Raw genomic sequence first — 12,116 nt, 5'->3', positions numbered from 1 at the left:
AATTCTGGGAGGCCGTGCGCATGCTGCTGTTTATAAGCACCGCGGAGGAGATCGCGGCCGGCGAGCTCGCGCACGCCGCCCGGCACCAACGGGAGGCCGGAAATAGCTCCAAGCCGAGCGGATCGGCACTTTATAAGCACCGCGGAGGAGATCGCGGCGCCTCATTGGACTTCCAGCGGCCGGCGAGCTCGCGCACCCGCCCGGCAACTCCGGGAGGCCGTGCGCACGAGCCAAGTGGCTGAAAATAGCCCCCGCCGAGCGGATCGGCTGTTTATAAGCACCGCGGAGGTGGTCGCGGCGCCTCATTCGACTTCCAGCGGCCGGCGAGCTCGCGCACCCGCCCGGCACATCCGGGAGGCCGTGCACACGAGCCAAGTGGCCGAAAATAGCCCCCGCCGAGCGGATCGGCTGTTTATAAGCACCGCGGAGGTGGTTGCGGCGCCTCATTCGACTTCCAGCGGCCGGCGAGCTCGCGCACCCGCCCGGCACATCCGGGAGGCCGTGCGCACGAGCCAAGTGGCCGAAAATAGCCCCCGCCGAGCGGATCGGCTGTTTATAAGCACCGCGGAGGTGGTCGCGGCGCCTCATTCGACTTCCAGCGGCCGGCGAGCTCGCGCACCCGCCCGGCACATCCAGGAGGCCGTGCGCACGAGCCAAGTGGCCGAAAATAGCCCCCGCCGAGCGGATCGGCTGTTTATAAGCACCGCGGAGGTGGTCGCGGCGCCTCATTCGACTTCCAGCGGCCGGCGAGCTCGCGCACCCGCCCGGCACATCCGGGAGGCCGTGCGCACGAGCCAAGTGGCCGAAAATAGCCCCCGCCGAGCGGATCGGCTGTTTATAAGCACCGCGGAGGTGGTCGCGGCGCCTCATTCGACTTCCAGCGGCCGGCGAGCTCGCGCACCCGCCCGGCACATCCGGGAGGCCGTGCGCACGAGCCAAGTGGCCGAAAATAGCCCCCGCCGAGCGGATCGGCTGTTTATAAGCACCGCGGAGGTGGTCGCGGCGCCTCATTCGACTTCCAGCGGGCCGCGCACTCGCGCACGTCGCCCGGTTCAAATTTTCTAAGTGCAACGCACAATGAGATGCATGAGAAACGGCCTTGGTTACCATCACATTTGAAGCGATGAATACGAAGTTAAATTTTATGACTCGGTGTATAAGTTGAGGTCAATTTTTTTCGGTCGATTTTGGATCGAAAAAGGTCGACCAATACACCGGCAAATACGGTATATATATTTATTATAAATGTAGTATTTATTTATATAGATTTATTGTTTATTTATATATATAAAGGCAGGTCCGCAAAAATATTTCTGACGCGTAGCCGGTCCGTGGCGCAAGAAAGGTTGGGGACCACTAGTCTAAAAGAATCTGGCCGTAACTGGAATAGGGTTCTACGCGAATGCCCAACGGAAAAGTGAAGTGCACAAAACCTGCATTTGGCTGTATCAAAATAAATGTCATGAAAAAGGTAAAAACACTACATGGAAGCGCAATGTGTTGTCCTGGGTTCTTTTACAAGTAAAGACTGCTGCTTTGAGTTCACAGGGAGCCATGCTCTTTATTCACTGTACATAGTCTGTCCTCTAGCGGTAGAAACGTGAACTGCAATGCTATGGCTGTCGCCACACAATGTAGGTTTTAAACTCGTGTTGTAGTTTCAGTGTCGGAGTTCAAACTAGGCTTGCAGTTTCCGAATGCCATTCGTGATGGGTGCTGTAAAAAGTTCTTGGCTTAAACGATTGAAGTGCACATAAGAAAAAAAAAAAAAAAAAAAAGCTTACGGTAACTGGTATTCCCAGGCGGTCTCCCATCCAAGTACTAACCAGGCCCGACCCTGCTTAGCCTCCGAGGTCGGACGAGACCGGGCGCTCTCAGGGTCGTATTGCCGTAAGCCGTGAGACCGCTCAGAATTTTTCATTTTATAGACACAATCGCCCCTGAAACTATGCCAAGCAGCGGCTTGACTTGATGGCTGTGGTAAAAGTTTCCTTTCACAATTGACGTGGGAAAAAAAAAAAAAAAAAAAGGCTTTCAGCACCTGGTATTCCCGGACGGTCACCCTTCCCTTTTGTTTTTGTTTTTTTGGTTTTTTTTACAACCAGGGCCGAAACAGGCTTTCTTCCAAGGCTTTTGGTGTTTTCTGGAAACATGGCTATCATGAAAAGTTATTGACAGCTTTTTATGCGGTAGCACGAATTTGCCGTTGCGACCTGCATTTTGCTGAATCAAAATAAATGCCTTGAAAAGTTTAAAAACACTTCATGGAAGTGTTGTATTGGGTTCTTTTACAAGTCAAGCCTGCTGCTTTGAGTTCACAGGGAGCCATGCTCACTGTACATAGTCTGCTCTCTAGCGGTAAAAAAAATAACTACAATGCTGTGGATGTCACCACATAATATAGCTTTCAAACTCGTGTTATAGTTTCAATGTCGGAGTTTAAATTAGGCTTGCTGTTTCCGGATGCCATTCGTGATGGGTGTTGTAAAAAATAGCTTCTTAAACGATTGAAGTGCACATAAGAAAAAGCTTACAGCACCTGGTATTCCCAGGCGGTCTCCCATCCAAGTACTAACCAGGCCCGACCCTGCTTAGCTTCCGAGATCGGACGAGATCGGGCGTTCTCAGGGTAGTATGGCCGTAAGCCGTGAGGTGACCCAACATTTTGCATTTTATAGACACAATCGCCCCTGAAACTAGCGAGCGAGCCAATGAAGCCTTCAAAACTGCTTCGGCACATGGAGACCAAGCATCCTGCATTAAAAGACAAACCTTAACCACTTCGGGTTTCATTGTCTCCGATTACGCCTGGATGGGACCGGCTCGTTTCTGAGAAACAAGCTCGGTGCTCCCAATAATTCAACGTAATGGTGACTTTTATTTTTATGTGGTTTATATTTGTTTTTATGCCAGTCGTATCATTTTATTTAATCCTATTTATATATATTTATTATAAATGTAGTATTTATTTATATAGATTTATTGTTTATTTATATATATAAAGGCAGGTCCGCAAAAATATTTCTGACGCGTAGCCGGTCCGTGGCGCAAGAAAGTTTGGGGACCACTAGTCTAAAAGAATCTGGCCGTAACTGGAATAGGGTTCTACGCGAATGCCCAACGGAAAAGTGAAGTGCAAAAAACCTGCATTTGGCTGTATCAAAATAAATGTCATGAAAAAGGTAAAAACACTACATGGAAGCGCAATGTGTTGTGCTGGGTTCTTTTACAAGTAAAGACTGCTGCTTTGAGTTCACAGGGAGCCATGCTCTTTATTCACTGTACATAGTCTGTCCTCTAGCGGTAAAAACGTGAACTGCAATGCTATGGCTGTCGCCACACAATGTAGGTTTTAAACTCGTGTTGTAGTTTCAGTGTCGGAGTTCAAACTAGGCTTGCAGTTTCCGAATGCCATTCGTGATGGGTGCTGTAAAAAGTTCTTGGCTTAAACGATTGAAGTGCACATAAGAAAAAAAAAAAAAAAAAAAAAAAAGCTTACGGTAACTGGTATTCCCAGGCGGTCTCCCATCCAAGTACTAAACAGGCCCGACCCTGCTCAGCCTCCGAGATCGGACGAGAGCGGGCGCTCTCAGGGTAGTATTGCCGTAAGCCGTGAGACCGCTCAGAATTTTTCATTTTATAGACACAATCGCCCCTGAAACCATGCCAAGCAGCGGCGGGACTTGATGGCTGTGGTAAAAGTTTCCTTTCACAATTGACGTGGGAAAAAAAAAAAAAAAAAAGGCTTTCAGCACCTGGTATTCCCGGACGGTCACCCTTCCCTTTTATTTTTTTTTGTTTTTTTTACAACCAGGGCCGAAACAGGCTTTCTTCCAAGGCTTTTGGTGTTTTCTGGAAACATGGCTATCATGAAAAGTTATTGACAGCTTTTTATGCGGTAGCACGAATTTGCCGTTGCGACCTGCATTTTGCTGAATCAAAATAAATGCCTTGAAAAGTTTAAAAACACTTCATGGAAGTGTTGTGTTGGGTTCTTTTACAAGTCAAGCCTGCTGCTTTGAGTTCACAGGGAGCCATGCTCACTGTACATAGTCTGCTCTCTAGCGGTAAAAAAATTAACTACAATGCTGTGGATGTCACCACATAATATAGCTTTCAAACTCGTGTTATAGTTTCAATGTCGGAGTTTAAATTAGGCTTGCTGTTTCCGGATGCCATTCGTGATGGGTGTTGTAAAAAATAGCTTCTTAAACGATTGAAGTGCACATAAGAAAAAGAAAAAGCTTTGCTGCTGTTTATAAGCACCGCGGAGGAGATCGCCGCCGGCGAGCTCGTGCACGCCGCCCGGCACCAACGGGAGGCCGGAAATAGCTCCAAGCCGAGCGGATCGGCACTTTATAAGCACCGCGGAGGAGATCGCGGCGCCTCATTGGACTTCCAGCGGCCGGCGAGCTCGCGCACCCGCCCGGCACATCCGGGAGGCCGTGCGCACGAGCCAAGTGGCCGAAAATAGCCCCCGCCGAGCGGATCGGCTGTTTATAAGCACCGCGGAGGTGGTCGCGGCGCCTCATTCGACTTCCAGCGGCCGGCGAGCTCGCGCACCCGCCCGGCACATCCGGGAGGCCGTGCGCACGAGCCAAGTGGCCGAAAATAGCCCCCGCCGAGCGGATCGGCTGTTTATAAGCACGGCGGAGGTGGTCGGGCGCCTCATTCGACTTCCAGCGGCCGGCGAGCTCGCGCACCCGCCCGGCACATCCGGGAGGCCGTGCGCACGAGCCAAGTGGCCGAAAATAGCCCCCGCCGAGCGGATCGGCTGTTTATAAGCACCGCGGAGGTGGTCGCGGCGCCTCATTCGACTTCCAGCGGCCGGCGAGCTCGCGCACCCGCCCGGCACATCCGGGAGGCCGTGCGCACGAGCGAAGTGGCCGAAAATAGCCCCCGCCGAGCGGATCGGCTGTTTATAAGCACCGCGGAGGTCGTCGCGGCGCCTCATTCGACTTCCAGCGGCCGGCCAGCTCGCGCACCCGCCCGGCACATCCGGGAGGCCGTGCGCACGAGCCAAGTGGCCGAAAATAGCCCCCGCCGAGCGGATCGGCTGTTTATAAGCACCGCGGAGGTGGTCGCGGCGCCTCATTCGACTTCCAGCGGCCGGCGAGCTCGCGCACCCGCCCGGCACATCCGGGAGGCCGTGCGCACGAGCCAAGTGGCCGAAAATAGCCCCCGCCGAGCGGATCGGCTGTTTATAAGCACCGCGGAGGTGGTTGCGGCGCCTCATTCGACTTCCAGCGGCCGGCGAGCTCGCGCACCCGCCCGGCACATCCGGGAGGCCGTGAGCACGAGCCAAGTGGCCGAAAATAGCCCCCGCCGAGCGGATCGGCTGTTTATAAGCACCGCGGAGGTGGTCGCGGCGCCTCATTCGACTTAAAGCGGCCGGCGAGCTCGCGCACCCGCCCGGCACATCCGGGAGGCCGTGCGCACGAGCCAAGTGGCCGAAAATAGCCCCCGCCGAGCGGATCGGCTGTTTATAAGCACCGCGGAGGTGGTCGCGGCGCCTCATTCGACTTCCAGCGGCCGGCGAGCTCGCGCACCCGCCCGGCACATCCGGGAGGCCGTGCGCACGAGCCAAGTGGCCGAAAATTGCCCCCGCCGAGCGGATCGGCTGTTTATAAGCACCGCGGAGGTGGTCGCGGCGCCTAATTCGACTTCCAGCGGCCGGCGACCTCGCGCACCCGCCCGGCACATCCGGGAGGCCGTGCGCACGAGCCAAGTGGCCGAAAATAGCCCCCGCCGAGCGGATCGGCTGTTTATAAGCACCGCGGAGGTGGTCGCGGCGCCTAATTCGACTTCCAGCGGCCGGCGAGCTCGCGCACCCGCCCGGCACATCCGGGAGGCCGTGCGCACGAGCCAAGTGGCCGAAAATAGCCCCCGCCGAGCGGATCGGCTGTTTATAAGCACCGCGGAGGTGGTCGCGGCGCCTAATTCGACTTCCAGCGGCCGGCGAGCTCGCGCACCCGCCCGGCACATCCGGGAGGCCGTGCGCACGAGCCAAGTGGCCGAAAATAGCCCCCGCCGAGCGGATCGGCTGTTTATAAGCACCGCGGAGGTGGTCGCGGCGCCTCATTCGACTTCCAGCGGCCGGCGAGCTCGTGCACCCGCCCGGCACATCCGGGAGGCCGTGCGCACGAGCCAAGTGGCCGAAAATAGCCCCCGCCGAGCGGATCGGCTGTTTATAAGCACCGCGGAGGTGGTCGCGGCGCCTCATTCGACTTCCAGCGGCCGGCGAGCTCGCGCACCCGCCCGGCACATCCGGGAGGCCGTGCGCACGAGCCAAGTGGCCGAAAATAGCCCCCGCCGAGCGGATCGGCTGTTTATAAGCACCGCGGAGGTGGTCGCGGCGCCTCATTCGACTTCCAGCGGCCGGCGAGCTCGCGCACCCGCCCGGCACATCCGGGAGGCCGTGCGCACGAGCCAAGTGGCCGAAAATAGCCCCCGCCAAGCGGATCGGCTGTTTATAAGCACCGCGGAGGTGGTCGCGGCGCCTCATTCGACTTCCAGCGGCCGGCGAGCTCGCGCACCCGCCCGGCACATCCGGGAGGCCGTGCGCACGAGCCAAGTGGCCGAAAATAGCCCCCGCCAAGCGGATCGGCTGTTTATAAGCACCGCGGAGGTGGTCGCGGCTCCTCATTCGACTTCCAGCGGCCGGCGAGCTCGCGTACCCGCCCGGCACATCCGGGAGGCCGTGCGCACGAGCCAAGTGGCCGAAAATAGCCCCCGCCGAGCGGATCGGCTGTTTATAAGCACCGCGGAGGTGGTCGCGGCGCCTCATTCGACTTCCAGCGGCCGGCGAGCTCGCACACCCGCCCGGCACATCCGGGAGGCCGTGCGCACGAGCCAAGTGGCCGAAAATAGCCCCCGCCGAGCGGATCGGCTGTTTATAAGCACCGCGGAGGTGGTCGCGGAGCCTCATTCGACTTCCAGCGGCCGGCGAGCTCGCGCACCCGCCCGGCACATCCGGGAGGCCGTGCGCACGAGCCAAGTGGCCGAAAATAGCCCCCGCCGAGCGGATCGGCTGTTTATAAGCACCGCGGAGGTGGTCGCGGCGCCTCATTCGACTTCCAGCGGCCGGCGAGCTCGCGCACCCGCCCGGCACATCCGGGAGGCCGTGCGCACGAGCCAAGTGGCCGAAAATAGCCCCCGCCGAGCGGATCGGCGGTTTATAAGCACCGCGGAGGTGGTAGCGGCGCCTCATTCGACTTCCAGCGGCCGGCGAGCTTGCGCACCCGCCCGGCACATCCGGGAGGCCGTGCGCACGAGCCAAGTGGCCGAAAATAGCCCCCGCCGAGCGGATCGGCTGTTTATAAGCACCGCGGAGGTGGTCGCGGCGCCTCATTCGACTTCCGGCGGCCGGCGAGCTCGCGCACCCGCCCGGCACATCCGGGAGGCCGTGCGCACGAGCCAAGTGGCCGAAAATAGCCCCCGCCGAGCGGATCGGCTGTTTATAAGCACCGCGGAGGTGGTCGCGGCGCCTCATTCGACTTCCAGCGGCCGGCGAGCTCGCGCACCCGCCCGGCACATCCGGGAGGCCGTGCGCACGAGCCAAGTGGCCGAAAATAGCCCCCGCCGAGCGGATCGGCTGTTTATAAGCACCGCGGAGGTGGTCGCGGCGCCTCATTCGACTTAAAGCGGCCGGCGAGCTCGCGCACCCGCCCGGCACATCCGGGAGGCCGTGCGCACGAGCCAAGTGGCCGAAAATAGCCCCCGCCGAGCGGATCGGCTGTTTATAAGCACCGCGGAGGTGGTCGCGGCGCCTCATTCGACTTCCAGCGGCCGGCGAGCTCGCGCACCCGCCCGGCACATCCGGGAAGCCGTGCGCACGAGCCAAGTGGCCGAAAATAGCCCCCGCCGAGCGGATCGGCTGTTTATAAGCACCGCGGAGGTGGTCGCGGCGCCTCATTCGACTTAAAGCGGCCGGCGAGCTCGCGCACCCGCCCGGCACATCCGGGAGGCCGTGCGCACGAGCCAAGTGGCCGAAAATAGCCCCCGCCGAGCGGATCGGCTGTTTATAAGCACCGCGGAGGTGGTCGCGGCGCCTCATTCGACTTCCAGCGGCCGGCGAGCTCGCGCACCCGCCCGGCACATCCGGGAGGCCGTGCGCACGAGCCAAGTGGCCGAAAATAGCCCCCGCCGAGCGGATCGGCTGTTTATAAGCACCGCGGAGGTGGTCGCGGCGCCTAATTCGACTTCCAGCGGCCGGCGAGCTCGCGCACCCGCCCGGCACATCCGGGAGGCCGTGCGCACGAGCCAAGTGGCCGAAAATAGCCCCCGCCGAGCGGATCGGCTGTTTATAAGCACCGCGGAGGTGGTCGCGGCGCCTAATTCGACTTCCAGCGGCCGGCGAGCTCGCGCACCCGCCCGGCACATCCGGGAGGCCGTGCGCACGAGCCAAGTGGCCGAAAATAGCCCCCGCCGAGCGGATCGGCTGTTTATAAGCACCGCGGAGGTGGTCGCGGCGCCTCATTCGACTTCCAGCGGCCGGCGAGCTCGCGCACCCGCCCGGCACATCCGGGAGGCCGTGCGCACGAGCCAAGTGGCCGAAAATAGCCCCCGCCGAGCGGATCGGCTGTTTATAAGCACCGCGGAGGTGGTCGCGGCGCCTCATTCGACTTCCAGCGGCCGGCGAGCTCGCGCACCTCTCCGGCACATCCGGGAGGCCGTGCGCACGAGCCAAGTGGCCGAAAATAGCCCCCGCCGAGCGGATCGGCTGTTTATAAGCACAGCGGAGGTGGTCGCGGCGCCTCATTCGACTTCCAGCGGCCGGCGAGCTCGCGCACCCGCCCGGCACATCCGGGAGGCCGTGCGCACGAGCCAAGTGGCCGAAAATAGCCCCCGCCGAGCGGCTCGGCTGTTTATAAGCACCGCGGAGGTGGTCGCGGCGCCTCATTCGACTTCCAGCGGCCGGCGAGCTCGCGCACCCGCCCGGCACATCCGGGAGGCCGTGCGCACGAGTCAAGTGGCCGAAAATAGCCCCCGCCGAGCGGATCGGCTGTTTATAAGCACCGCAGAGGTGGTCGCGGCGCCTCATTCGACTTCCGGCGGGCGGCGAGCTCGCGCACCCGCCCGGCACATCCGGGAGGCCGTGCGCACGAGCCAAGTGGCCGAAAATAGCCCCCGCCGAACGGATCGGCTGTTTATAAGCACCGCGGAGGTGGTCGCGGCGCCTCATTCGACTTCCAGCGGCCGGCGAGCTCGCGCACCCGCCCGGCACATCCGGGAGGCCGTGCGCACGAGCCAAGTGGCCGAAAATAGCCCCCGCCGAGCGGATCGGCTGTTTATAAGCACCGCGGAGGTGGTCGCGGCGCCTAATTCGACTTCCAGCGGCCGGCGAGCTCGCGCACCCGCCCGGCACATCCGGGAGGCCGTGCGCACGAGCCAAGTGGCCGAAAATAGCCCCCGCCGAGCGGATCGGCTGTTTATAAGCACCGCGGAGGTGGTCGCGGCGCCTCATTCGACTTCCAGCGGCCGGCGAGCTCGCGCACCCGCCCGGCACATCCGGGAGGCCGTGCGCACGAGCCAAGTGGCCGAAAATAGCCCCCGCCGAGCGGATCGGCTGTTTATAAGCACCGCGGAGGTGGTCGCGGCGCCTCATTCGACTTCCAGCGGCCGGCGAGCTCGCGCACCCGCCCGGCACATCCGGGAGGCCGTGCGCACGAGCCAAGTGGCCGAAAATAGCCCCCGCCGAGCGGATCGGCTGTTTATAAGCACCGCGGAGGTGGTCGCGGCGCCTCATTCGACTTCCAGCGGCCGGCGAGCTCGCGCACCCGCCCGGCACATCCGGGAGGCCGTGCGCACGAGCCAAGTGGCCGAAAATAGCCCCCGCCGAGCGGATCGGCTGTTTATAAGCACCGCGGAGGTGGTCGCGGCGCCTCATTCGACTTCCGGCGGCCGGCGAGCTCGCGCACCCGCCCGGCACATCCGGGAGGCCGTGCGCACGAGCCAAGTGGCCGAAAATAGCCCCCGCCGAGCGGATCGGCTGTTTATAAGCACCGCGGAGGTGGTCGCGGCGCCTCATTCGACTTCCGGCGGCCGGCGAGCTCGCGCACCCGCCCGGCACATCCGGGAGGCCGTGCGCACGAGCCAAGTGGCCGAAAATAGCCCCCGCCGAGCGGATCGGCTGTTTATAAGCACCGCGGAGGTGGTCGCGGCGCCTCATTCGACTTCCAGCGGGCCGCGCACTCGCGCACGCCGCCCGGTTCAAATTTTCTAAGTGCAACGCACAATGAGATGCATGAGAAACGGCCTTGGTTACCATCATATTTGAAGCGATGAATACGAAGTTAAATTTTATGACTCGGTGTATAAGTCGAGGTCAATTTTTTTCGGTCGATTTTGGATCGAAAAAGGTCGACCAATACACCGGCAAATACGGTATATATATTTATTATAAATGTAGTATTTATTTATATAGATTTATTGTTTATTTATATATATAAAGGCAGGTCCGCAAAAATATTTCTGACGCGTAGCCGGTCCGTGGCGCAAGAAAGGTTGGGGACCACTAGTCTAAAAGAATCTGGCCGTAACTGGAATAGGGTTCTACGCGAATGCCCAACGGAAAAGTGAAGTGCACAAAACCTGCATTTGGCTGTATCAAAATAAATGTCATGAAAAAGGTAAAAACACTACATGGAAGCGCAATGTGTTGTGCTGGGTTCTTTTACAAGTAAAGACTGCTGCTTTGAGTTCACAGGGAGCCATGCTCTTTATTCACTGTACATAGTCTGTCCTCTAGCGGTAAAAACGTGAACTGCAATGCTATGGCTGTCGCCACACAATGTAGGTTTTAAACTCGTGTTGTAGTTTCAGTGTCGGAGTTCAAACTAGGCTTGCAGTTTCCGAATGCCATTCGTGATGGGTGCTGTAAAAAGTTCTTGGCTTAAACGATTGAAGTGCACATAAGAAAAAAAAAAAAAAAAAAAAAGCTTACGGTAACTGGTATTCCCAGGCGGTGTCCCATCCAAGTACTAACCAGGACCGACCCTGCTTAGCCTCCGAGGTCGGACGAGACCGGGCGCTCTCAGGGTAGTATTGCCGTAAGCCGTGAGACCGCTCAGAATTTTTCATTTTATAGACACAATCGCCCCTGAAACTGCCAAGCAGCGGCTTGACTTGATGGCTGTGGTAAAAGTTTCCTTTCACAATTGACGTGGGAAAAAAAAAAAAAAAAAAAGGCTTTCAGCACCTGGTATTCCCGGACGGTCACCCTTCCCTTTTGTTTTTTTTTTTTTGTTTTTTTTACAACCAGGGCCGAAACAGGCTTTCTTCCAAGGCTTTTGGTGTTTTCTGGAAACATGGCTATCATGAAAAGTTATTGACAGCTTTTTATGCGGTAGCACGAATTTGCCGTTGCGACCTGCATTTTGCTGAATCAAAATAAATGCCTTGAAAAGTTTAAAAACAGTTCATGGAAGTGTTGTGTTGGGTTCTTTTACAAGTCAAGCCTGCTGCTTTGAGTTCACAGGGAGCCATGCTCACTGTACATAGTCTGCTCTCTAGCGGTAAAAAAATTAACTACAATGCTGTGGATGTCACCACATAATATAGCTTTCAAACTCGTGTTATAGTTTCAATGTCGGAGTTTAAATTAGGCTTGCTGTTTCCGGATGCCATTCGTGATGGGTGTTGTAAAAAATAGCTTCTTAAACGATTGAAGTGCACATAAGAAAAAGAAAAAGCTTACAGCACCTGGTATTCCCAGGCAGTCTCCCATCCAAGTACTAACCAGGCCCGACCCTGCTTAGCTTCCGAAATAAGACGAGATCAGGCGTTCTCAGGGTAGTATGGCCGTAAGCCGTGAGGTGACCCAACATTTTGCATTTTATAGACACAATCGCCCCTGAAACTAGCGAGCGAGCCAATGAAGCCTTCAAAACTGCTTCGGCACATGGAGACCAAGCATCCTGCATTAAAAGACAAACCTTAACCACTTCGGGTTTCATTGTCTCCGATTACGCCTGGATGGGACCGGCTCGTTTCTGAGAAACAAGCTCGGTGCTCCCAATAATTCAACGTAATGGTGACTTTTATTTTTATGTGGTTTATATTTGTTTTTATTCCAGTCGTATCATTTTATTTAATCCTATTTATATATATTTATT

At 57.8% G+C, this 12,116-nt stretch overlaps 1 non-coding gene and 4 pseudogenes across 1 annotated transcript; all 5 read right to left on the bottom strand.

The window, feature by feature from the left end:
• Positions 1-1,777: 1,777 nt before the first annotated feature.
• LOC125980298 (5S ribosomal RNA) lies at positions 1,778-1,896 on the bottom strand (annotated as a pseudogene).
• A 631-nt stretch (positions 1,897-2,527) lies between these two features.
• Positions 2,528-2,646, bottom strand: LOC125980236 (5S ribosomal RNA). Its single transcript, XR_007485554.1, has one exon. It is a non-coding gene; the product is annotated as a 5S ribosomal RNA (ribosomal RNA).
• An 846-nt stretch (positions 2,647-3,492) lies between these two features.
• Positions 3,493-3,611, bottom strand: LOC125980231 (5S ribosomal RNA; annotated as a pseudogene).
• Positions 3,612-10,938: 7,327 nt separating this feature from the next.
• On the bottom strand, positions 10,939-11,057 carry LOC125980228 (5S ribosomal RNA; annotated as a pseudogene).
• A 634-nt stretch (positions 11,058-11,691) lies between these two features.
• Positions 11,692-11,810, bottom strand: LOC125980289 (5S ribosomal RNA; annotated as a pseudogene).
• Positions 11,811-12,116: the final 306 nt, after the last annotated feature.

The sequence above is a fragment of the Syngnathus scovelli genome, chromosome 13 (genome assembly GCF_024217435.2).
Source record: "Syngnathus scovelli strain Florida chromosome 13, RoL_Ssco_1.2, whole genome shotgun sequence".
Classification (NCBI taxonomy): Eukaryota; Metazoa; Chordata; class Actinopteri; order Syngnathiformes; family Syngnathidae; genus Syngnathus; species Syngnathus scovelli.
Note: the sequence above shows the minus strand (reverse complement) of the source record. Positions and strands in the feature narration are given on the sequence as shown.